The 23,958-nt window shown below is 41.6% G+C and overlaps 1 protein-coding gene across 3 annotated transcripts in view; it reads left to right on the forward strand.

Moving 5' to 3' along the window:
* Tcf20 (transcription factor 20) overlaps positions 1–23,958 on the forward strand; it is a 171,861-nt gene that overhangs the window by 93,417 nt on the left and 54,486 nt on the right. The gene's annotated exons all lie outside the window — the stretch shown is intronic.

Consider the following 23,958-nt stretch of genomic DNA (forward strand, 5'->3'; position numbering starts at 1 on the left):
ACCTGGAAGTGGCCCTGTGGCTCAAGTGGTAGAGCACTATCCTTGAGCACAAAGAGGCTCAGGGACAGTGCCCAGGCCCTGAGTTCAAGCCCCAGGGTCAGCAAAGAAATAAAAACAAAAAAGTCCCAGGTCAGCCTACTATTAGTGAGTTTTAAAAAGTCAACTTGTTTTCAAGATCGGAATATTAGGCTCTAAGATTTAGCAGAACTTTTAATTAAGATTTAATGGGGGCTGGGGATATGGCCTAGTGGCAAGAGTGCTTGCCTCGTATACATGAGGCCCTGGGTTCGATTCCCCAGCATCACATATACAGAAAATGGCCAGAAGTGGCGCTGTGGCTCAAGTGGCAGAGTGCTACCCTTGAGCAAAAAGAAGCCAGGGACAGTGCCCAGGCCCTGAGTCCAAGCCCCAGGACTGGCAAAAAAAAAAAAAAAAAAAGATTTAATGACTTTTTGTTTTTCATACACTATTGAAGATATAACTTTGAGAGTATTAGTAAAAAATAGAATAGAGGGCTGGGAATGTGGCTTAGTGGTAATAAAGTGCTTGCCTAGCAAGCATGAAGCCCTGGGTTCGAGCCCTCAGTACCACATAAACAGAAAAAGCCAGGAGTAGTGCTGTGTCTCAAGTGGTAGAATGCTATCCTTGAGCAAAAGAAGCTCAGGGACAGTGCCCAGGCCCTGAGTTCAAAGCCCAGGACTGGCAAGAAAAAGAAAAAATAGAATTAGAGTACTAAGATAATAAATGAATATCCCTTTTAGAGATGTTTAATATTAATTTCTCAGCAGATCTTTTTTTTTTCTATTTCTTTTTTTTTTTCTTTGTGCTGGTCCTGGGGCTTGAACTCAGGTTTTGCATGCTGTCCTTGATCTGTCTTTGCTCAAGGCTAGTGCTCTTACCACTTGAGCCACAGCTCTACCTCTAGCTTTTTTGGTGCTTTATTGGAGATAGGAGTCCTATGAAATTCCTTGCCTGGGCTAGTTTGAACTGTCACCTTCAGATCTCAGTCCCCTGAGTAGCTAGGATTATAGGTGCCCTCCCCCCCCCCCCCCCCCACTTTTCCCTTCCTTCTCCTTCTCTCCCTCTCTTCCTTCCTGCTGGTCCTGAGGCGTAAACCCAAGGCCTGGGTTGCTGTCCTTGAGCTTTTTTTGCTCAAAGCTAACACTGTCATTTAACTTAAACCACAACTCCATTTCTAGCTTTTTGGTGGTTCGTTAGAAATAAGCATTTTAGGGCTGGGGATATAGCCTAGTGGCAAGAGTGCCTGCCTCGGATACACGAGGCCCTAGGTTCGATTCCCCAGCACCACATATACAGAAAACGGCCAGAAGCGGCGCTGTGGCTCAAGTGGCAGAGTGCTAGCCTTGAGCGGGAAGAAGCCAGGGACAGTGCTCAGGCCCTGAGTCCAAGGCCCAGGACTGGCCAAAAAAAAAAAAAAAAAAAGAAATAAGCATTTTATGAGCCACCTTCACCTGGCTCTTTTTCTTTTTGCATCAGATTTTTTTTTTGGGGGGGGAATGAATATTTATACTTAGCCAGCTGGACTTAAGTTTAGATGATTCCAATTTTGTTGGCAACATCTAAAGCATCAGAATGAGGAGCCAGTTGAACATATGCCTTCTTCTCTCCATCAGGACTGATGGGGGTATTGACCTTAGCCACATCAATGTCATAGAGTTTCTTCATAGCCTGTTTGATCTCTGCATCAGTATTCTTAATATTTAATACTGGCCCATCTGTATCTGCTAAAAAGCAGCTTTCTTAGGAAATTCTTTTCCAGGAACACTGTGATAGTACTGTACTGCCCAAGAAGTGTCTCTGTTAATGTAAGTCACATCATTGATTGTGTAGAAGTCATATATCTGATTTTATTAGCAAATTAATAAATGATGTATGCTCCTAAGGAAGAATGGACTAATGTTTTCCTTCTGCTTTAGTTCATCCTAAATCAAGCCAATGGAGAATAGGAAAGTGGGAACTTTTCTCTCCTTCCATCTACAAATGAATACTCATTCCACTAGCCAGTGTTTATCTGTTGACCTAACACAACTTATTGGTCTTCTGTTAAAATATTTACTTCATAATTGTTTTCTGTTATGAATTTGATGTACTAAGTAAAAAGTTGAAAAAGTTTGTAACAGTATTTTTTTAATTCTAGAGTTAAAATGGTCATTTGCAAATAGTTGTTATTGTTGAAATAGTTATACATGAAAGTAATTATGTTAAAAGTCATGATTGCTAACCTCATGTTTTAGTTAAAACAGCTTTTAGAACTGTCATGTGTAGAAGATGTGTGGATGAAGGTGCTTTGTTTCTGTGGTTCTGGGGTTTGAATTCAGACTCTCATGCTTTTGCTAGGCAGGTACTCTACTACTGAGCCATACCTCCAAGCCCAAAGGTGATTCTTTGTAGGTGATAGATCTTCAAAGGTTTCTTATGTACCTTTCTACCTGTGGTTTGCATGTCCACAAACTTAGCTACAGATCCAAAAAAACTGCTTCAGTGCCCAGCATGTACAAACTTCTTGCAATTATTCCCTAAACAGTGCACAGCATAACTCTATAGCATTTACATTGCATTAATTGTTACAAATGTCATCTAGAGATAAATTTTGTTGGAGACCATTTCTAGGTTATACAAATATTATAAGATTTTATGTAAGAGACCTATTAACCCACAAATTTTGGTGTTCACAAGGGTCCTGAAACCAATTCCCCACAGATGGTGAAGGGGAGGAATATGTTTGTTTCAGATAGCTTAGATAAAATTATGTAGATTTTAGATATAGCAGCAAAATAATTCCTAGAAATGAAATCATTGATGTAATAAATCAACGTTTGGTACTTAGAGATCCTGTGTATACCAAGTGTAAGGAAAAGTGTTCCTGTTACATTATTTTATTTATTTCTCTTAAGACAGCCCGAGGGTCTGTAAAATGGGAATAAAAGAATTAGATTCAAGGGCTGGGAATATGGCCTAGTGGTAAAGTGCTCACCTCGTATACATGAAGCCCTGGGTTCCATTCCTCAGCACCACATATGCAGAAAAAGCCGGAAGTGGCGCTGTGGCTCAAGCAGTAGAGTGCTAGCCTTGAGCAAAAAGAAGCCAGGGACAGTGCTCAGGCCCTGAGTCCAAGGCCCATGACTGGCAACAAAGACAAAACAAAGAATTAGATTCAAGAAAAACAAAATTAGAAGAGGTTACTTTAGCCACTAAATGATAGAACCAGGACTGGAACTCAGCTATGTGGCTTTAAAACATGTCTTTCAGTGTAAAATGTATTCATTTTAAGACTTCATACTGGGTGCTGCTTCCTTCTCCTTGTGCCGAAGGGCCTTCTACTAGAACACACACACACACATACTCTCTCTCTTCTCTCTCTCTCTCTCTCTCTCTCTCTCTCTCTCTCTCTCTCTCTCTCTCTCTCTCTCTCTCTCTCTCTCTCTCCACTCAGGTCTGTCTCCCTGCTCCCTTCCTCACAGCATTTAGTGGGGGAGGAACTTGGTCATCTTCATCCCTGCTGCCAAGAGTAGTGCATGGCAGCACGGCACACAGTAGGAGCTCATGCTTATCAAAACGATTACGTACGAGGAGGTCTTATTACTCCATCATATATTGGCTTATAATTAATAGAGCATGTTTTTCTTTTTCTTAATGGACAGTGGTTAAAGTAAGGGCATGGAAGAGTTGCAGAGATATTAAGGACCCCTCTTGCCAGCAGACAAGACCTACTATTTGCAGAAATAGTGGTAGTGGTTGGAGAGGACATGCCAGATAGTAACTTCTTTCCTGGTCACTGACCCTGTGCTTCCTAACTGCTTCCTGGAAGTCTTCCAAATACACCTCTTGCCAAATCTCTCCAGGCCTGCCTCCCCACTCTCTGTCCCCCGCTGTGTACCCATCCCCGCATGTGGGTCCACCCTTCAAGGCCTTTCTCAAGTGTTCTAGGTGCTGGCTGAACTGGTCAGGTAAGCTATGGTGGTGGTGATGAGGGTATTCATGGCCTGCTGCCTGATGATGATGATGATGATGATGATGATGATGATGATGATGATTATTATTATTTTTGCCAGTCCTGGGGCTTGAACTCAGGGCTTGAGCACTGTCCCTGGCTTCTTTTTGCTCAAGGTTAGCACTCTACCACTTGAGCCACAGTTATATATGGTACTGAGGAATGGTACAGGGCTTTCTTTACCACTAGGCCATATTCCCAGCCCCTGCCTGATATTTTTTAAAATCTTAGTTCTGCCCCTTGTAGCAGTATGACTCTAAGCAAGTAAATCAGCTGTTCTGTTTCCTTGTCTAGAAATTGGCAATAATGATACCTACTTCATAGGGTGATGGTGCTGATGAATTTAATAACTGAAGCTTTTTAGAACATTGGCCTGAGTAATTAGCTCATTTTAGCTCTTATCAGGTGGGAAATACTTTTACTTATTTTCAAAATTTATGGTTGGAGGTGTTGATGTTTTCTAATTAGCCATTATTTTCTGGGAAGTTTTTCAAGAGTGACTGAGGTCTAGGTGTTTGCTTACTTAATTCCAGTGGCCAGGGAAGGAAGAGACTCTTGGACGTTAGAGGTCATCTGCTTCTTAAGGGCCTCCCACAGTTTGTCTGTTCCTGGCTGGGAAGTGTATGGGTTGGCTCAGTGGCTTGTGGCCTTTGCAGTTGGAGTAAGAGGGTGGGTCTTGGCATTCTTGACTATGAATTAGAGGACTGATGAAGACTTTTTCCTGTTCTGTTTCCATGAATGGACTATAATTCCAGGGTGGGAGCTTTTCTCATTAGTGACTTGGAATTTAACTGTCACAGAGTAGTTTTACTATTTAGAGAGAGAAAGAGAGGTGTGTTTAAGGGCGTATTTTGTTGTTTTCTTTCTTTGATTTACAGTTAACCTGTGTCTTTTTTTTTTTTCCTTTTGCTTGCCTATTTTATTATTGGTTCAAATGATTACTTGGGAAAGAGGAAAAGTGTGATACCAAGGATGATCATTTTAATTTACATGGTACTTAGCGGTTTACAAATGTATTGTGGCTCATTTCAGGTAACTCCATTTTTGCGAATGTGAAAAGTAGGACTGTGGGTTAAATAACTTGTCCAAGTTACAGAACAAGTGGCAAAATGAGGAAGTATTTTGACTTAGGTTTCCTGGTTCTAAACATAGTACTTTTTCCAAGGCATCATCCAGAAGAGTGAGTAAAAAAACAAGTTTATTAGAGGGAAGCAGTTGTACCTGGTTAGGATAAAAGTATACTTTTGCCTGTTTTGCTTACTAAAATAAGTTTCTATTTCCAGATGTGTTTGTTTTTTTCAAGCCTGTTTTTCTCAAGTCTTCAAGCCATTTCATTTGACTTTGAAGTAAGTGAGTAGCACTTGGCACTCTCCGTTCTGTGAGGGGAGAGCGCGTGGCAGTAGGTTGGCTGGTGCCCGATCCTCCATGGCTCTTCTCCTCATCACACCCGAGGGGTTGCCAAGTGGGAAGTGGACAGGGGCGTTTTATGGTTTCTGCTCTTCACATCTCTATGGAAAGACAGCAGCACAGTTATCAAGAGTTTTCCTTTACTATTACATATTTCCTTGGCACTTTGTTCTTACCCATATAGCTAGTTACCTCCCTTCAAGTAAAAGAAGAAGAAAATCTAAAACAGGGTCTAGAGATTACACTCTTCACAACGTTTTTTTTGTTTGTTTGTTTGTTTTGCCAGTCCTGGGCCTTGGACTCAGGGCCTGAGCATTGTCCCTGGCTTCTTTTTGCTCAAGGCTAGCACTCTGCCACTTGAGCCACAGCGCCACTTCTGGCCATTTTCTATCTATGTGGTGCTGGGGAGTCGAAGCGAGGGCTTCATGTATGCGAGGCAAGCACTCTTGCCACTAGACCATATTCCCAGCCCCACAACGATCTTAAGCTGTTGAAATGTTGTTGTTTAGGCTCTTCTAACCCCAAATTCATTTTTTCACCTTTCTTTCCTTCTTTCTCTCTTTCTTTCTTTCTTTCTTTCTTTCTTTCTTTCTTTCTTTCTTTCTTTCTTTCTTTCTTTCTTTCTTTCTCTCTTTCTCTCTTTTTTTTTTTTTTTGTCAGTCCTGGGGCTTGAACTCAGGGCCTGAGCACTGTCCCTGGCTTCTTTTGGCTCAAGGCTAGCGCTCTGCCAACTTGAGCCACAGCGCCCTCTGGCCTTTTCTGTTTTTGTGGTGCTCAGGAATCGAACATAGGGCTTCATTTATTCGAGGCAAGCACTCTTGCCATTAGTCCATATTCCCAGCCCCCATTTTTTCACTTTTTTTTTTAACATGAGTTTGAGAATAATATATTAACCTTGAGATACAACTGCATCTAAGACCATTATTTTAAATATAGTGAAACTTTCTTGTAAGACCAAAATAACCCATAGGCCATGAGGTTGATGTATCATTTTCTTTTTGTGTTTTAAGCTGATGTGAACCATGATGTTTCAACAAGTGAGGCCAGTACCATAAGTCCGATAGTTGAGATTTATAGTATGCTACATCTAGAACTCAGTGGAAATGTATTCGACCAAAAAAAGATGGCTATTCTAGATGGAAAATAATCAGATAACATGATGAATTGGTTTGCAGCGTCACTGCTGTCGATTATTTTTCTCTCTGTTTGATGATCGGTAGTCCTACACTGTCTTCATCTCTTCCTATCACAGAATGGGCAGGACCTCTGTGAGCTTCAGGTCTTCGTGTCCAAAGCATTCTCTGCCTTGGAATTGTCTTTCTCGATGCAAATGTTTGTCACAGCTTTATTGTGAAGATCTTTTGTTTTCCTCTTTATTTCCTCCTTCCTTCTTCCCTCTCCTCCTTTGCTTCCTTCCTCCTTCCCTCCCTCCAGGACTGAAGCAGAGATCTTCCACATAAAGTTTTTTGTGTGATAACCAAGTGTAGCTGTCCCAGCAACAGTTTTGGGACACTGACTACTGCAGTCCATTCAACTGCTAGTCAGGATTGGAAGGCAGACCCATGTGCTGTCACAAGGCAGAATCTGCACAGGACACTAAGCACAAACCTTAATTCACTAATTCTTTAAACGATATGTTTATTTTTCTTTGCTTACATTAATTGAGACCGGGGCTCATTGTGATATTCCCATAGACACGCACAAATATCTTGAGCCAGAATTGCCCTCTGTTATACTGTCTTTGCTGCCCTTCTTGGACATGCAAGTTTAGAGTTGAAGTTTTCATTTTCGTGACATGTTTGAAACAGGTCTTTGAAGTAGTTGTAAATACAGTCCAAGATAGTTGTTTTTCAGTTTTGTCTTTGACATAGGAAGCTCGATCTTTAGAAGTACACTTAGCTTATAGATATTCTTTAAAAGAACAGGAAGTTTAGAATGAACCCACCTACCTCTTCTCTTCCTAGCTTCTGTGTTCCTTTCACAGGAATTAATCGTCCAGACAGTATTTCTTCCAGGCCTGCATTCCCAGCCATACGGAGAGGACCCCATAAACTGTAAAAAGGTCCATTGGCTTTTATCTTGAATGGACTAGACCCCATAGAACTCAGTTCTGCCTTTTGCTTCATTTGACAGGTTGACCTATGGTGTTGATGCTTCCAATAAAATCAAGTCTAAATGCTTTGGTTGCCTGCTCTTCTCATTGCTTTGCCCAGGAAGGCCAAGGACACATAAAAATTTGCCCATCCTTGAGGTTGTTAGCTAGCATTGTTACTTTATAGTGTTGCTTGTTTAGATTCAACTTGTTACAAAATCAGATGCCATGGGCTTAAGTTAAAAGAGTTTTTGAATTTTAAACATGTCAGATTGTATCTCCATGATTTAGTTGTATATAAAATAGCTTTTTAGTGTTTTTATTATTTTATTGTACAAAACCTAGGTACTTTCTTTGAAGGATCCGAGTCTATGTGAGGGAATTTTCAAAACTTTTTTTAAAACGTCAGAAAAGCTTGTTGACTTACATTATTATGGTTTTGGCTTTGCTGGGCATTGAACTCAGGTCCTTGCTCTTGCTAGGCAGAAACTCTTAACACTTAAGCCTTGCTCACTGGGGCTTGAATCTCAGGGTCTGGGTGCTGTCCCTTAGCTTTTGTGCTCAAGGTTGATGTTCTGCCACTTGGGACACAGCTCTACTTTCTTCTTTTTTGGTTGTTAATTGGAGATAAGAGTCTCATGGACTTTTCTGCCTGGCCTGGCTTTAAACCAGGATCCTCAGATCTCAGCCTCCTGAATTAGCTAGGTTTACAGGTGTGAGCTACCTGTGCCCAGCTTCTCAGATTTCTGACGGCTGGCCTCAAACTGATCACCCAGTCTCCTGATTTCTGCCTCTCAAGTAGCTAGGATTATAGACTTGAGTCACCATGCTTGGTTTATATACATTTTTATAAATTAAACTATCTTGTTTTGTGTGCAGGTCTTGGGGCTTTAGTTCAGGGCCTGGGTGCTGTCCCTGAGCTTTTTTACTCAAGGCTAGCACTCTACCACTTGAGTCATAGCTCCACTCTGTCTCTTTGGTGATTATTTGAGATAAGAGTCTCACAGACCAGCACCTGACCAAACAATTTTATTTATTTATTTATTTATTTTGCCAGTCCTGGGCTAGTCCAGTGCTCAGGGCCTGAGCACTATCCCTGGCTGCTGCTGCTTCTTCTTCTTCTTCTTCTTCTTCTTCTTCTTCTTCTTCTTCTTCTTCTTCTTCTTCTTTTCTCAAGGCTAGTACTCTGCCACTTGAGCCACAGCGCCACTTCTGGCCTTTTCTATGTATGTGGTGCTGAGGAATCGAACCCAGGGCTTCGTGTATACGAGGCAAGCACTCTTGCCACTAGGCCATATTCCCAGCCCCCAAACAATTTTTATTCATCAGAAGTTGTGATCTATTTTGTTCGGCCACTTTGTGGGCAAGGTAAAAATCAACCTGTTTCTTAATATGTTTCCATTAGGTTCAAGACAGAAAATGAAGGAGGGATTTACAGAAACTTTCTCATTAATAATTTCCCCCACAGATGAAAACTTTTTTGTTTCTGTTTGTTTGTTTGTAGTCAGCTGTGGGGCTTAAACTCCGCCTGGGCACTGTCCCTGAATTCTTTTGCTCAAGTCTAGTGCTTTACCACTTGGAGCCACAGTGCCACTCCCAGTTTTCTGTTGGTTATTTGGAAAGTCATGGACTTTTCTGGGATGGCATTAAACAGCAGTCCTCAGATCTCAGCCTTAGCAGTAGCTAGGATTACAGGCATGAGCACCAGCAATGGAAACTTTTTGTTGTTGCTGCTGCTGGTGATATATGTGGACCAAGAGCCTTATGCATACTTCAGCACCATTCTAGAGCTACAGTCCTATTCCAGAACTTATGGTCTTCATCTGTTAACTTGCTTTTGTCAGAAAGACAATTTGTTATTGTCAGCTTAATTCACCTACCCTTATGAGTACTTGCTGCCTGTGTGGCCTTAAGAGAACCAAAGAACCAGAGAGAACCACACTGTAGGCAAAGCTAAGGAGAAAAGAACTCCAATAATACTGACTATGGTTTATGCCTTAGGAAGGAATTGGAGGAGAGTGGGATTTGTGCTAGACTGTAAAGGTAAGTGGTGTGTCAGCAAAGCCAATATTACTGTAACACAAGGACCAGGCCAAATGAAAGCAAAAGGCTATAAAGGGGTGTGTTGGGTATGCCAGGGAAGAAAACATCACTATGCACATTGTATATTAGACCCAGGCTTCAACCCAGCTGGTGTTCTTCACTGACTAGCTGTGCAAACTTGTGAGGGTTATTTAAGCTCTTGTCTATAAAATGGCTGATTACACAGAGTTGGTAAGATTAAGGCTCTGAGATTATGGCCTCTCACACAGTTTTCAATAATCAGAATCTAGTTGTCAGTATTTGTTCTTTTAAAATTTTTCTCTTAAATTAACTCTGGTTAAGCCAGTTTTCTTTCTTTTCTCTCTTTTTCTTCCTTTCTTTCTTGTCAGTAATGGGGCTTAAACTCAGGACCTGGGCACTGTCCCTGAGCTTCTTTTGCTCAAGGCTAGTATTTTACTTTTTGAGCCACAGTGTCAGTTCTGGCTTTTTTTCTTTCTTTTTTTTTTTTTTTTTTTTTTTTGAGTAGTTTATTGGAGATAACAGTCTCATGGACTTTCCTGCCCAGGCTGGTTTTGAACCATGATCCTAGATATCAGATGTCAGTGTCCTGAGTAGCTAGGATTTTAGGCATGAACCACGGCCCCCACAATCCTAAGCTCTTTTTGCTCAAGGCTAGCGCTCTACCACATTGAGCCATAGCACTATTTCTGGTTTTCTGGAGGTTAATTAGAGATAAGAACCTCACAGACTTTCCTGCCCAGGCTGGCTGTGAATCATGATACCAGCTCCCAGCCTCCTGATTAGCTAGGATTATAGGCATGAGCCAACAGCACCCAGCATAGCTAAACAAGTTTCTAGATCACTACCCCTATAATCCCATTCCAAAGACATCTGTAGTTAGTTGATAGCTTACCTGTGTGTGTGTGTGTGTGTGTGTGTGTGATTTTTTAAAATTTTATTTTATTTCTATACCTTTAGATTTCTCTATTAGTTTTGGGTGTCCATGCCCTAGCCTTAAGGTGTTTGAGAGGTAAGGAGAGTGAAGATTGTATGGCAGACTAAAAAGACAAGACAGCATTCTGCACACTGCACTAATAATTAGGAGCCAATAAAAGGTTTTGGGCTAGAGGGTGAATGCATCAGACCTGTTTCAGTAAGAACCAGAAGTCTTCTTGCAAGGCAAGTATTTGTTGGCTGCTGTTAGAGGACCTTGTAGATGTCAGACATGTTCATCATGTTAAGTATCTGGTGCATGGCCTGGCTGAGGAGATGGGGCATGCAGAAGAAAGAGGGAAGAAGGAACACAGCTGGAGACGAGATACCAGATAGAAGACTGCCATGTGCATTTGTAGAGAGGACACAGTGGAACCTGTCCCCAATTCTACTAATGAATGCTAGTGTTAAAAAAAGCTGTCATGTTTAAGTAAGGCAAGATCACTGAGCTGAGGTGTTCCCTGCAGATTTCAGAGCAGAGGCCAGATGACCCTGAAGCATGACTTAGAGGTATTTTTGTGTTTTGGGGGGAACACAAGCCGTGAAGTAGGGGTACAGATGTTGAGAGCATGGTGTGCACACCGAGGTAGATTTGGATGGGCAGTAATAGACAAGTATGATTGGAAAGGAAAATTGCTGTGCCCTGGCCAAAACTGCTCTATATTGTTGTGTGGCTGTTCTACATGTTGTTTCTTTTCTTAGAGAGTGAGCCTTTTCAGCAGAGAATACTTTCTTAGTATTTGTATTTCAGTATAGTAAGATTGTCTTAGAAGTTTCCCAACACATGGTAGATGCTAAAAATAAATAACTGGACACTTGCTGTTTATGGCTGTTACAGATTATCCTGCTGTCTCCTCATACCATGGATCTAAAATAAAATCTAATACCTTTCACTCCTCACCACTTCATCCTATGTTCAGCTTAGTCTCTGCTCCCAGAGCACTGTGAGTTCCTTACCATCCCATAATTACTTATGTACACAGCTTTTTGCAGTCAAAGCTGCAGGACCCGTGTTAACCCAACTGATTTTTGAGGGTCAACCCTGTGCTTAGTCCTTAACTCAAGTGACTTTAAACCTTTCTTGACCACACTGAATGCCAACTTGGTACTAGCACACTACACTAGCTTATTTCCACAGTCATGTAAAACTGAAAGTCAGGTTTCACAAGATAGTTCTCGTGTTTTGTCCTAGTGCAAATTATGAGCTCTGTTATTTTCTGGTTTGCTGTTTTTATTTGTTCATTTATTTACTCATTCCCAGTACTGAGACTTGAATTCAGGGCTTCACACTCATTTGGCTTGCTTGTTCTTGGGCGACCCCACTCCACTCCTCTGCTAAGTGCTATTCATGACCTGCTCAATTGATTTCACAGCTTGTAATTGGAAAATCTGCTCCTGACTGCATCTACTTCTTTGGCTTTGAATGTTGTATATGCTCATGGTCTTCCCACTTTTATCCCCACCCAGTCATGCCACTTTTTAATCTCCCAGTCATTTCCACTTGGGTGTGCTGTAAGAATCTCAGAGGTATGGCTGGCAAAACACTCCTGATTACTGTCCCACTTCCACTCTCATCTCTTCCCAACATCTCATTTTTGCAGTTCTCCTGTAGGGAATGGTGCTGCAATACAAGTACCCAAGTCCACCTACTAGGGTTCACATCCAGTGACTAATGTTGAGGCCTTGAACAGTCTACTAGACTTCTCTCTGCCTCACTGTCTTTATTTGAATAGCATGGAGCTGTCAACTATGCCTGCCTGTGGGAATATTGTGAAGAGTAAATGACTTCAATACTGGTGCTCTGCTAATGTTCCTGCTGTCATTTGTCATTTGTTGGTGTCCCTCACATCTGACCCATTAGCAAATTCTGTTGGCTCTGACATCAAAATGTGTCCTCTATTTGACCACCCATGAACACCACATTCATCCATGCAGCCAGCGTCCCTTACCCGAACTACTAAAATAGCTTCTTCACTGACTCTGCTTTTGCCCTTGTGCCTCCCCTAGTCCATTTTCCACCAGGGTGTTCAGACCTGAGAACTGAAACCAGGACATGTCACTCTGCAGCTCTAAGCCTTCCAAAGACTAGTCTAGCAAGGTCTCTTACCAGTAACTGTTAAGCAGTACTGTGTTGTGTATAACTGGTATATTTGCAAACTGATTAAGTGGGAAGACAACTTTATTTTTATTTTTCCCGAAATATGTCAAACATACAGAAAAGCATAACAACTAATGTTACCTTTGAACCTCTAATACAAATTTGACATGTATCCCAGTTGCAGCCTTCTGATCACCTTCCTTGCCTTTTCCCTTGCACTGTTGTTATCCTTAAGTGTTTGTGTGATCTTGTAAACCTCACATGCATTTTTATTTTTGAGGGTGGGTGATATTTGGCTTTTCATTAATACAGAGTTTATTTTTTATGGGTATCCTGAAGTAGAGTCTAACCCGTTAGTTTTCTCCCAAGAGTATGGTACCATAGTACCCTTTATTTTTGTAATTATAATTTAATTAGAAAAATGTTTTGGTGTGGTAGGGCAAAAGGCTCCTGACTTTTAATAGTTTCCCCATCTTTTTTGCTTTTATACATGTTCTTTAGGTTTTCCTTAGGTAAATTTGGGGATTCGTTTCCCAAGCCCTAATGGAAGCATGCCACACAAAGGTGGTGGAGATTCTAGTGGTTCGAGAGGCAGGTTGTAGGGAGTATGTAAGGAAATGAGGCTGAGGAGCTTGGAAGATTGACTCTGTTGCATAAAATAAGTAAATTGGTTGAGCAGGCATGTATTTACTGAGGATAATGGGAGTTAGGTTTCTTATTGTCTGAGGAGGGAATTACATAGAAAAATGGGAGTCTGCAGACAGCTCTGAAGCATTTAAATTGGAGATATTCTTATAAACTCATATATTAGTACAAACTCTATAAAACACAGCTATAGAGTGAGTGTTCCTGTGTATGCATAATTTCCAGCTAGATGCACTAGTAGTGAAAATTTCTAGCACCTAGGTCATGGTTTCTAAATATTGTATTCCTCTGAAAGGAACCAAATGTTTTTTGGCCAGTTCTGGAGTCTGGGGGCAGTGCTAAAAGATTTTGAAGCATCTTTGCTTCCCAGGAAGTAAGGAAGTTGTGCAAAGAATGGAACATGTCAGGACACTAAAGCCATTCTGAAGAGGTTTCCAACTGGTCAGATATGTAACAGTTTGAGTGGAATTAAATGAGTGAGAAGACAAAGCTCTGCTTATGTGAAGGCAGAAAGAATGATAGATTAATGGCATAACTTTCAGCTGAGCACAATGGCTTGTGACTGTAATCCTAGCTATTGGGGAGGCAGAGACCAGGAGAATCATGTTTTTGGCGTCCAGAACCCCCTCCTTAAATTATCAATACCTCCATCTCCTGCATGAATTCTTACCTGGGCATGTGCAATTGCAGTCTGAGACTAGCCTCAGCAAAAACTACCTTAAAAATCATAATGTGAAAACAAAAAAAAGTAAAAGAGGGTGTGGCTTGGCTTAATGGCAGAGTGCCATCTAGCAAGTGTGAGGCAAGAAATAAAAATACTCACGTTACTATTTGGCAGCTATCATAGAAGTGGTGGGTGCACATGGGCATCACTGGATGCTGACGGGTGGAGATTTGACAATGAACCAAGGTATGGGCAAAATGTTAGAACTGGCCCAGCAAAATACTTATTAGAAAGATGGAAATAGTGGTATTACAATAGAGGAATCAGTTAGACATGGGCTTGACTAGTGTGGCAAATGTCACCAGTGCTGGGATGGGTCACCATGGGTCCCATCTTGATGCTGTGTGCTAGTAAGAGCCCATGCCACCTGTCTGTGTTGTTGCCAGGAAACCAGGACTCGGCTGTGTCTGATAAAGAAACAGACCCATGTCAGGTTGAGGGTCATACTAAAAATAAAGCGACCGTACTCTGGAGGGGATGGGGAAGTTAGGGAAAGACTGAGGAGCTACTACTGTAGGTTGACAGGTACTGGTAGATCCATACCTAGACTTCTGGACTAGAAGGGAAAAGAAAAGGCATTGTTGGTAGTGTTTGAAGGAATGCATATGGAATCTGTGGGTTATATTGGTAGTATAGTATCAGTGTTGATTTTTATTTCATCACGTGGAAGCTGGTATACTGGTTCTACAGGAGAATGCTCTTCTTTTTGGGACTGTTAGGAACAGTAAGAATTATTTTTATCTTTAGCCTACTCTCAAAGGATCAGGTAAATCCACAAGTGATATAAAACATTGAATTGTGCAGTATTGTTGAAGGGGTTATGTGAACACTGAATTATTCTTGCACTTTTGTACATTTGAAGTTATTTCAAAATGCAATTGTTTTAACACTGTTAATCTATGAAGACTTCTTTAAGAAACTAACCCTCTTCATCTAGCTATGCTGTATATTCTGGTTTGTGAGGTTTGTTTTCTTTTGAGCTCTTTGGACCCTTCAGTAAAGTCTTTTCATTATATAACTTTCCATTTTTGTTCTATATTTATTCCTTGGTTTGTGTTCTCTCCCTTCTTCTCCTCCCCTCCCCTCCCCTTCCCTTCCCTTCCCCTTCCTCCCTCTCCCAACCCCTCCTTTTCCTTTACCTTTCTGTTTCTTGTCTGAGAACAGGACTTGAACTCAGCTTTCACTTATTGGCTGGCAGGTGCCCTACTTCCTGAGCCTCACCTTTGTCCTCTGCATTTAGTCCTTGGTATCTTGACTGTTTTTGTTTGTTTGTTTGCTGAAATCTGGGCCTGGGCACTGTCCCTGAGCTTTTTTTCCTCAAGGCTAACACTTCATGAGTTGAGCCAAAGCTCTAATTCTGGCATTTTAGTGTTTAATTGGAGATTAATGTGTCACAGACTTTCCTGCCTAGGCTGGCTTTGAACCTTGATCATCAGATCTCAGCCTCCTCCTGAGTAGCTAGGATTACAGGCATGAGTCACCAGTGCCTGGCTGGTATCTTGACATTTAATTCAAAATTATATTTAATTATAAAATGAAACACTTTTGTTTGCACCAGCACTAATTGTTGTCTGTGATCCTTTAGTTTGAGGTTTAGAAATACTACACTCATTAACCTTTAAATGAGAAAATTCAGCAATATTTCAGAATCTCTGAGACTCAACAGTTAAGAAAATCCATGGGGATTTTCCTGCTCCCTTTCTTTTCAGAGAACTATTGAGTCATTCTGCTTAAAGATAGGTCATCTGCAGTGACTTGGGATGCTCCTGAGTATAAGACTGGTAGATGGTACTGTGTGGCTATGGATACAGATGGGTTCTGTGGTCAGTCCAAGAGTCCGACACTTAAGAGCAGAGTTAGAGAAGCAAGCTGTTTGGGATTATGTCTGAAAATAGGCCTGCCCACTGTGGAGTGGAATCCAGCTGTTCTTCGGCACAATTATGAAAAATAATTTAGTGATAGTGATGTGTGCACACTTGCTTGGATAGCCATCTATGAAGTTTGGGTTCCAGGTTTCTGTCCGTCTATCCTTTCTGTCACACACACACACGGTATTCTCTCTCTCTCTCCCTCCCTCCCTCCCTCCCTCCCCACCTAGGTTTGTGAGGGCTCCTCTGCCTCCTTTTCTTTGCCTTGTCAGATTCTTTTCCTGTCCTTAGGGACAGATTATATGAGAGATGTCATTTATGAGATAATTTTTAAATAAGGTTAATAATATTTAAGTGATTATTTTCTTTCTTTCTTTCTTTGTTTTTTTTTTTTTTTTTTGGCCAGTCCTGGGGCTTGGACTCAGGGCCTGAGCACTGTCCCTGGCTTCTTCTTGCTCAAGGCTAGCACTCTGCCACTTGAGCCACAGCGCCACTTCTGGCCATTTTCTGTATATGTGGTGCTGAGGAATCGAAGCCAGGGCCTCTTGTATACGAGGCAAGCACTCTTGCCACTAGGCCATATCCCCAGCCCTAAGTGATTATTTTCTACATGAGCACTAATGTAATAGAAAGGAAAAGGGACAAAGAAGCAGCTCCATCAACATACCCTGTCACTGTAGGTAATCCATAAGTTTTCATTTTTCCATAGTATTTCCTTTGGCCCTGATCTACAAGGTAGCTTAATTTCCAGATAGCTGTAACTACAGCACAGGGATGAGTTCATATGCTGGTCTTCATCTGATGTTACGTAATTAAACATTTCTATGATGCTAGAATCTTCACAATTGCCTTCAATGATTGCATGCTATTTCATAAATACCCCACAGTTAATTGTTTCCAAGTGATCTTTAAGACATTGCCAGTTTTTTTCTTCTTACAGATAGCATTGGAATAATCTGTTGGGCTGGGTATTTTTGTGTGTTTCTTTTTCTTTTTTCTTTTTTTTTGGTTGTTATTACCAATTTGTGTTCCCAGTGAGTTGTAGTAATTTACATGGCTTTTGTTACTTTTGTCTCTCAGCCTAACCTCGATAGGATTTCATTTATTAATTTTTTATTTTTTTTGCCAGTTCTGGGTCTTGGACTCATGGCCTGAGTACTGTCCTAAGCTTCTTTTTGCTCAAGGCTAGCACTCTGCCTCTTGAGCCAGCCTTTTTTTTTTTTTTTTTTTTTTAAAAAATATATTTTATTGTTATTGTAGAAGTGATAACCAGAGGAGCTACAGTTACATGCATCAGGTAATGAGTACAATTGTTTTTGGTTTTTTTTTTTTTTGGCCAGTCCTGGGCCTTGGACTCAGGGCCTGAGCACTGTCCCTGGCTTCTTCCCGCTCAAGGCTAGCACTCTGCCACTTGAGCCACAGCGCCGCTTCTGGCCGTTTTCTGTATATGTGGTGCTGGGGAATCGAACCTAGGGCCTCGTGTATCCAAGGCAGGCACTCTTGCCACTAGGCTATATCCCCAGCCCCCCAGCCTTTTTTGTTTATGCAGTGTTGAGGACTCAAACCCAGGGCTTTGTGCATGGTAGGCAAGCACTCTACCACTAAGTCACATTCTCAGCCCCTCATTTATTAAATATTTTTGAAAAATTTAATAGTTACAAATTTGTGCCTTCACTTTTTGCCTGTATGTATATATGTACTTGGTCATGGCTCACCAGACAAAAGTAGGATACCCTCCATGCAGAATAACTGAAGCAAAAAAAAAAAAAGTTGGGAAGAATTCAAATGGTAGAATGCCTGCCTCACACACGTGAACCATCACCAAAAAAGTCAGCTTTTGTCTGTGAGAGTACAGGATTGTCTTGCTGCTGATTTAAGGACGGCTTTACCAGGAATATGGACTAGATCTGGGGTTATCATTTTATATCCTACCTATTTACAAATATTTTGCTCATTTAACTTCTCAGCTTCGGTATACAAAAGGAGTACTAACCCATCTTAGATCATGGTGCAATCAGTTGAATACATTAACATTTATATAAAGCATCTGGTAGTGTAGCATATATGTAAGGCATATAGCAAATTAGCAGTTGTCACTGTTATTTCAGATCTGATCCAAGTGTTGGTCAGAATTTTCAGTTTTCCTGTCTGAATTTATGATGTAGGAAAAGAAATGATTCCTGGGCTTTAGAATTAAAAGAACTTGAATTAAAGAATTATCAGTCCCAGCTTGTCCTAGGAAAGAGAATTGGAAGATTTAATTTATGTAATTTATCATTTCTCCCACTTGTCCATTAATTGTGATATATGTAAAATTAGATAATCTGACATACAGAAGTTGTGTGATAATTATTTTATCACTAAAATGTACCTTAGCTCCTGGCTAAAGTTAAATGTGTTTTACTAAGTCTCTTCACCAAGAGAGGTAAAGCCAGCAGATTTTCTGACTCCAGGAAGATGTGTAATGAGGGTCACATAAACAGCCCTTGGGACTCTCAAGTGACCTGGCGTGCTAGGAAGGAATGTATGGACCTAGGGATGCATCAGAGAAGGCTCTGAGGTCAGAGGGGCCTCTGGGCGGCCTGTTGGAGAGGTTTGAGAGGAATGGAAGATGTGGAAAGATGTCCAGACCTTTGGGGAGGTGGATGCTGCAAGGTTGGCAGATGAAAACAAACTTTTCCTTTATTGATGGGCTGGTGCAGGGACAACGGGGGGCAAACTAGACAGAAAGATGGAAATGGCCCTGATAGGGTTCGAGAGCAAACAGCAAATAAAGGAAAGAAGCATTGTCCTGATTAGGCAGTGTCTTATTAAAAAAAAAAAAGTGCAAAGAGTTAAAGTGTAAATTTATTTTAAAATTTCTGGCTCAGAATGATCATGGTTTCCCTTGAGGATAGGAAGCTGGAGCAGTTAGGGAAAAAACAGCTTTTTCTTTTTTTGTTGAAAATGAGTTGATGGGCTCCAACTCCAATATTTCCTCTCCCCAAATGAATTAGGGCTGCCTAAGAATAAGTACACTTTATCTTTATAGAAATATTCCCACAAGTGGCACTGTCTAGAGTCATAAAGTACAGAGAGTGATCTGTCTTACCCACTTCCAACTAAAGAGGGCCAGAGGCCCTACCTTCTGTCTCCACAGTCATTAAAACCCCTGCTGTATGGCTAATGAGTGCTGCAGACCCCACCCCATCCCTGGTTCAGAATCAACCTCCTGCTTGCTACTTTTTAGTACCCCTCCCAGTTTTGAATCTTGGGCATTTCCTCTAGCCTTCCTGAATGTTTGTACTGTATGTTTTGTCTGACATTTCTAGGTGTTTTTGTTGAGAGGAAATTTTCCGTCCCTGCTGTATGCCATATTGCATGAAATAGAAAGTCCCTCGCTCCCCAAGTGATAATAGTGTGCTAGGAAATGCTAGGAATGAGAGAAGAACTTGATCAGTCAGGGCCCCGGTAGAAAACAGATGGTACATTCAGACTTATAGCTTGAGGATCATTTAACTGTAGTGTTCAGAGTTCATTCAGGAAAAGAGAAACTCCCTGTTTCAAGTACGAAGGGCTTTTTTAGGGGAGTGGGTGCTGGTACTGGTGCTTGAACTCAGGGCCTGGATACTGTCCCTGAGTTGTTTTGCTCAAGGTTAGTGCTCTGCCACTTGAGCCACAGCTCCACTTCCAGTTGTTTTTTTTTTTTTTTTTTGGTCTGGGGAGTGGTGGTGGTGTAAGTAATTTGAGATAAGAGTCTCATGGACTTTCCTGCCTGGGCTGGCTTTGAACCTCAGTCTTCAGATCTCAGCCTCCTGAGTAGGTAGGATTACAGGCACGAACCACTGGCACTGACCATGAAGGATTTTGATTGATACAGGAATTAAGTGCTGGGCCATCCCTAGAAGAAAACTGGGACTGAGAAGGTTAGGAAAGCTGCACTGGTGGTGCTCTCAGGCTGAAAGCCCCATGTGTGGCAGAGCTCATGGGGAGCCACTAGGAGTCCATATCTGTTGCAGCTGCTTCCCAGGATAATTGGTCTCTTCTGTCTTCCAATTCTGTTTTGTGCATCTTTCTACATTCTAACCTGGAAGTAGTTCTGGGAAGGTTGCCCCCAGCTTCTGAGCTGCAGAGGAGAACACAGAATGGGTAACCCTGATGCTGATTGGATAAAGCAGATTAATAAAGGGGCTGTTTGCCAAAGGTGAGGGAAGTCTAGAGAATGACTGGATAACTAGTCTAGCCTGGCAAGCATAGGGAGTTACTACCTCCAAGGCCTGAAGGACAGGATGTACCAATGGTTCCTGGAGCTCAGAAAAAGTGACTGAATCATTCAGGTTGCCACAGAGCTGCTGCCATTGGTAGAAAGTATTGCCAGCTTCAGTAAGGGTAGAATCCGGGAGAGTAAATCTATATCTTCAAACTGGACCAGATGCCAGAGTGTGGTGGAACTTGCTGATAGTCCTAGCATTACACCTCCCAGGGCATAATGGAGTTTAGAGCTAGGTGAGAAGTGGGCCTGGGGGCCAGAGACTAGCCCAGACAGGAATATAACCAGAAGCCTATAGGTGGTTAATACCTTGAGCTTTGATCACTTCTTTATTTGGGTAATGCTGTGGTTTGAACTCAGGGCTTTACACTACCAATGAGACATAGCCTATAACCTCCCTTCTGGGATTCCAGATGTGTACCACCACATCCTGCCTAAAGCATGGAAGGTCTGCTGCAAAGGAAGGATACAAGAATTTAGGAAGACGAGGAATTTCCTTTGTGGATGTTTTGCCTGTTCTCTCACCTTCCAGCTTCTGGATCTGAGCTCAGAGCCTCATGCTTGTAAAACAGGCCATCTACCACTTGAGTCACACCTCAGCCCCTGAGAAAAACTTTCTTGAAGATAATGTGAATAACTTAGAGGAGAAATTGTGACATCTAAGGACAAAAAAATGTTAGTGTTGGTTTTTTATAAGGTGGCAAGGGCCTTTGCTTTCCAATGGGTTGAGGAGGGAGAAGAGCAACAAGATAGTGTATATAGACTCTGGCCTGTGTAGGTACAAAGTTCTGGTCTTCACTGCTGTATGAGAGAAAAAAAAAAGGGGAGGAGGGATGTGAGTTGGTAAATATCTTTGAAAATTCCTTATAGGTGACTGGCTTATTTTGGGGTATCAAATTTTCCTTACTACACGGTTTTTCTGTCCTGGGGATTAAATTTAGGGCCTCAGACATGCTAGGCCTACCACTTGAGTGAGCCACACCTCAGGCCATTTGTTTGCATTTTATTTTAGAGATAGGGTCTCAATAATTTTGCCCAGGCTAACTTGAAGTTCACAGTTCTCATGCCTCTGCCTCTTTAGTAGCTGGAATTAAAGGCTTGTTCCACTATACTGAGTTTTCTTTAGTACATATGTTTAGTCAAACAAGGAAATTTGGGCATTTGTCATTCATCACAATGCTCTAAACTGCTTGCATTAATGCTTTTCTTCAAGAAATAGTGGCTATTATAAGATAGAGAGTAGAATGCTAGGCCAGCTTAGGCACAAGTAAACAAATGAACAAATAAATAAATAAAGTCAGGAAATGTGAAGTCTTAGCAACTAGACATAGCACATGTCTGCAGTCCCAGCTACACAGGAGGCCATAAGTAGGAATGGCACAGTTCAAGGCTAGTTCAGGCAAAAATCATAAAGGCCTGATCTAAAAATAATAAGCAAAGAAGAACTGGGAGCATGACTCATTGGTAGAGCTTCTGGCTAGCATGTACAAGGCCCTTGTTCAAGCCCCAGAACTGTCATGTAAATGATAGGATACTATTGGGATGATCTCTAATATTATCTTACTTTATATGCTATAGTAAAATTTCAAGTACATTGGGTTTATGTTATTGCTGGCATATTTGATTTCCTAGTTGCTTTACTTGGAACTCTTAAAAAAGATAAACTTGCAACCACTTTCTGGTGTTTTGTGCTTCCTGTGTGCTGAGAACATTTAGTTTGACTGGTACCTTGCAGGAGATGTTGGCTATAGATTTGTGTTCAAGCACACAACTCTTAACTATGCATTACAACTCTTAACTCTGCACCATGGTGCAGGAGAGAGTGTGTAGAGAGAGGTTGGAAGAGCCCTGCAGAGGTACCGTTCTTTCTGTGTAGAGGTGTTTCTCGGCCAGGCAGCCCCATGCCCATTGCTAATGTCTAAAGTGGTCTTAGCTCAGAGGCTTCTATTTAGGAAAAACAGAGCAGGGCACCAAATTGTCAGAAATCTGGTTTTATTTATAGAAGTTAATTAAACTACATGTAAAATATTTATAGGAATCAACTCTCAAGAGAGCTTTTTGTTCTTTCAATGGCTAGGTTTTTGTTCAGGTTAGCCCCTGTCAGCTTTCTTTTATAATCTGAAAAAGGCCATTGGCACTTAAGAACTAGAATGGAAGCATGATGCGACCAGGAATACACACGTGGACAGTTGACAGTTCTCAAACGATAGAAGAGGTAGAGACAGTTGGAACAGCATTGGAGGTCCTGCAAGAGGGCAGCACTTACGTTGTCAGCAGCCACCTACTTTCAAGGCCAACTTGTGGCAGGACAAGTGGCATCTGTTACCGACCTTGTGGAATATCATCTGGGAAGTGTAGCATGAAGCAAGCACTGTGGGAACTTTTGTGCCTACCACAGCTCTCAGCCCTGACTCTCAGGAGCTTAGTGAACTTCATGTCTCAATTTCCTCATCTGTAGAATGAGTGCTTGTGTTGCTAGAATTAAATGAGTTAGTGCATGTAGATGCTGGAAGTGTTAACCATTGTAACGAACACTTAAGTGGCCATTACCTGTTGGCAGATTCATTGGAACAGAGAAAGCACGCTGTCCGTGTTGGAAGCAGATGAGAAGTGGTTTCTTTTAGATGTGTTTTTTGTCGTCGTCGTTGTTGTTGTTGTTGTTTTAACTCTTTTTAGGGTCTTTTCCTTTGGTACCGAGGATCAAACCCAAGATGTTGCACTTGCTAGGCAAGTGCTTTGCCATTTCTTGTTTTTTTGTAGTGACAGTACTGAGGCTTAAGCTCAGCACTTTGTGCTCTCCCTAGACTTTTATGCTCATATCATAGTTGGTGTTCTACCACTGGAGCCACAGCTTCATTTTTTTGCTGGTTAATTGAGGATAAGAGTCTCACAGTTTTGGCTTTGAACTGTCATCCTTGAAGCTCAGCTTCCTAAGTAGCTAAAGGTTATTTCCAAGCTAGATGTGGATACTTTTTTGTGTGTGGATGTTTACAAGATGGCTTTGGGTCATGATTCTGCTTCTGTATAATCAGAATTCTAAAGAACTAAACCCTGTCAGGCTATTTTAGACATTTCAGAAGTGGGTCAGTCTTTCAGAGGTTGGGGTTAGTAACCATCTTCCACTGTGATCTGTATTTACTTCTGACGTCTTTCCTCACAGTTTTCATGTAGCTCCAAATTAAGTCGGATTTCCCCTTAGAACAGGACCCCTAGGATTTTACAGGCATCTTATCAACATCCTCTAGCTTTGCCTTAAGATGGAACATAGTCCATTTGCTCAGTCTGCACTTACTGCTCTCACCCCCACAGTATCACCTCTCGATATATGACTTCTAGCCTAGTTCTGAGACCCAGTTTTTGTATCATGTAATCATTCAGCAGACTGCTGTTTGAATGGCATGAAGATTATAGCTAGGATTGGAAAATCCTTGCCCCTTCTAAAGTTTATATTCTAGTCTCTAGAGACAAACTGACAGTAAACAAGTAGCATAGGAAGGCTAAGGAAGACCTTATATCAGGTGATGTTTGCCCAGAGACTGCAAAGAGGTGAGAAGAACAAGCCATATGCACAGCTAGGGCAGAGTGCCACAGGGAGAACAGAATTCTTGTGTAGGTATATGGGTGGACCTGCCCAAGGAGCAGTAGATGATTAATCTACTTCACTTTGTAAGGGGGGGGGGCAGGGGTCTGGCCAAGTAGTAGATGATGAATCTACTTCACTTTGTAAGGGGTTACTGATTTCTATGGGCAGCTCCATTGTAACCCCCTTGAGAGGGCTTTGCAAATCATTCTAAGAAAATTGTCTGTTAGAAAAAAAAATTTATAGC

The sequence above is a fragment of the Perognathus longimembris genome, chromosome 1 (genome assembly GCF_023159225.1).
Source record: "Perognathus longimembris pacificus isolate PPM17 chromosome 1, ASM2315922v1, whole genome shotgun sequence".
Lineage (NCBI taxonomy): Eukaryota > Metazoa > Chordata > Mammalia > Rodentia > Heteromyidae > Perognathus > Perognathus longimembris.